This window comes from Vulpes lagopus, chromosome X, assembly GCF_018345385.1.
Source record: "Vulpes lagopus strain Blue_001 chromosome X, ASM1834538v1, whole genome shotgun sequence".
Classification (NCBI taxonomy): Eukaryota; Metazoa; Chordata; class Mammalia; order Carnivora; family Canidae; genus Vulpes; species Vulpes lagopus.
In genome coordinates this window covers 96497174-96500195 of record NC_054848.1, presented here as the reverse complement: position 1 = coordinate 96500195, position 3022 = coordinate 96497174, and the positions used below count along the sequence as shown (strand labels likewise).

At 34.7% G+C, this 3022-nt stretch overlaps 1 pseudogene; it reads left to right on the top strand.

The window, feature by feature from the left end:
* Positions 1-1724: 1724 nt before the first annotated feature.
* Positions 1725-2297, top strand: LOC121482655 (annotated as a pseudogene).
* Positions 2298-3022: the final 725 nt, after the last annotated feature.

Here is a 3022-nt window from a genome sequence, read left to right as displayed (position 1 = left end):
CAACTTTAAAAATAATATATGCTCATTGTAGAAAATTGAGAAAACAAATGTTTAAAGCTAATATTCTATATGGAGTTGTATCTCTCTTTTTTTCTTATACATTGCATATCTTATGCATTTTCCCATGTACTTTATAATTTTTGTAAACATCATTTTCAGAGTTTTATTTTAATGGTAATTTACAATAATGAGCTAAATAAAAGTTTACACTTCAAAATATATTAGACATATTTAAAACTAAATATACGTCAGGAAAGAATATATATAAGCAGAGACTGTTATTTTTTGTCTATTGGACAATACTACATTTTTTAAATAATTATCTTTTTTAGTGGCTCATTTACTTGCTTTTTCATTTATGAAAATGAGTAACTGTGAATCAATGTATCTAAAACCCATAAAGAAAGTATGTCATTAATATTTCCTGAGAAGAACTTTTAATTCAGATTTCTCCTAATTGATAATTGTAGCTTCTAGTTAAGTTGATGTAAACATACGATAATTCAAATACTCAGCCACATGACTTTTTAACACCTTAAATTATGTCTTCCCTAATTAAGGAACTCATTAAGCTAAAGTTTAAGGTAGCATATATTCTCAGGACTCCTGAACTTAGGTCAGTCACTTGGTTTTATTTTAGGCCATGTCTATTCTGAGATTTTTTAGACCATTTTTTTAAAATGTTATTAAAAGACTATAACAAATTAGTGAACTGTCCACGAACCTGTCCAAAGTCTTTACCAATAATTAAGAAAAATATCCTATTTTGCTCTTGATGTGGTTTCCTTAGAAAAGAGAATAGTCAGAAACTTGAGATTATTTTTAACAAAACCATTTCTAAAGAGAGAGAAAGAACAGGTGGCTTAAAGAAAGAATTTTAACTTATGAAAGTGACTAAATCTTTCTAAATCCATAAATAGTATCCAGTCCTCCAGTTGTTCAATTCTTAAAATTTAAGTGCTTTTGGCTATAAAAATATTGCATCTAATAATTTTGAAGTATGCTTTCAGTAATGCATTTTTCATTTAAAAATGTCTTAACATTGAGAATGTCATCGTGAATTATGGAACTTTTCTATATTTAATTTTATTTGGTGCCATGGGCTATGAGGAAAAGATTTTAGTGAACTAAGGGCTAATAATAACTTCACTTTAACCTTAATTATTTTTCTTTATTTCTTTGTTCTTTTTTTATTAGGTAATCATAATAGAGTGCCCTTTAAATCAGGACACCAATGACACTTTGTTTCCAATTAACAGTAAAAACTTTCTTTGATCCTTTGACTTTTTTATGAGATGAATTTATATTTTCCAGACTAACATGCATGACAACATAATTCTCTATACTCATTAATATTCAACTTTGCTGCTTTAATGAGAGAAACCAGGAGAAATGTAATGTCATCTGCTTATCTAAAGCATTAGTAACTTTTGCTAATATAAAGAAACTAAAAATGCTTTTGAATAATAATAGCCAACATTAATTGAGCACTTGCTATATATCAGACACTATTCTAAGTGTCCATTATGTAGTAACTCATTTAATACTCAAGAAAGCTTATAAGGTAGAAAATACAACTAGTGAACACAAATAAATATGCCTAACCTACTTTTAGATTTAGTCTTTTATTTATTCCATGGTTCTATGTTACCACTAAAATGAAACTCTGAAAGAGAACCAACTGGCTCTTTCTTTTGCAACCTTGCTGAGCAGGAGGCACCATCATGGGAGTCAGCATCTGCCACAAGGACTGAAAAGTTTGGCACAAGGAGCCCAAAATCCAGGACATCTACCTAAGACTGCTGGACAAGTTGTACAAGTGTCTGGCCAGACAAACCAACTCCACCTTTAACCAAGTTGTATTAAAGAGGTTGTTCATGAGTCGCACTAACCAGCCACCTCTGTCCCTTTCCCAGATGATCCAGAAGATGAAGCTGCCTGGCCAGGAAGACAAAACATCTGTGGTTGTAGGGATTATAACACATGATGTGTGTTTCCCTTGGTGCCCAAACCGAAAGTGTATGAGCTGCCCAGGAGCAGCCTTGCCCAGAGACACACCCACAAAGCTAGAGGCAAGATCCTCACCTTTGACCAGTTGACCCTGGACTCCCCAGGGTCTGTGGCATCGTCTTGCTCTCTGGTCCACACAAGGGCCAAAAGTATACAGGCATTCTGGCAAGTCCCCAGGAACCCCACCCAGCCACACCAAACCCTACCTGCCACCAAGGGGCCAGAAGTTGGAACATGCCAGATGGTGCAGAGCCAGCTGGGCTACAAAAAGTAACCCCAGATCCTGACTTGTTATTAAAAAGATTCTGGATGCTGAAAAAAAGGAAAAGAACAAACTGATGGTTGCCAGAGGGAAGCGAGGGGGTTGGGCAAAATAGATTAAGAGGTACAATCTTACGGTTATAAAATAAATAAGACATGGAGATGTGATGTACAGCATAGGGGATATAGTCAACATAGGGGATATTGTAACAACTTTGTATAGTAACAGATGGTAACTAGACTTACTGTGGTAACCATTCCATAATGTATATAAATATCAAGTCACTATGTTGCACACCTGAAACTAATACAACATTGCATTGCAATTATTTCTCTATGAAAAAAGAAACATTGAAAATGATGTTTACAGCTAATATTTAATGACATGGAAAAGTGCATATGATCTAAAGCTTAAACTCCATATACAGTGTTATATTGGTTCTGTTTTACACAGATGCATATTCATGTATATATAAAGAGAAGCTCACCAAATATTCATTGTGTTCTCTCCAGCTATTGGAATTTCAGGTGATTTTCATTTTTTTCTTTATACACTTTCTATGATTTGAACCCAGACAGCACCCACAAATTTAGTCTGACAATAGAATATTAACAAAAATTACATGGAGGGGGCACTTGGGTGGCTCAGTCAGTTAAGTGTCTGCTTTTGGCTCAGGTCAGGATCCCTGGAATGGAGTGGCGGGGGGAGGGTTCCTGCCCAGGGGGGATCTGCTTCTCCCTCTCCCTTTAC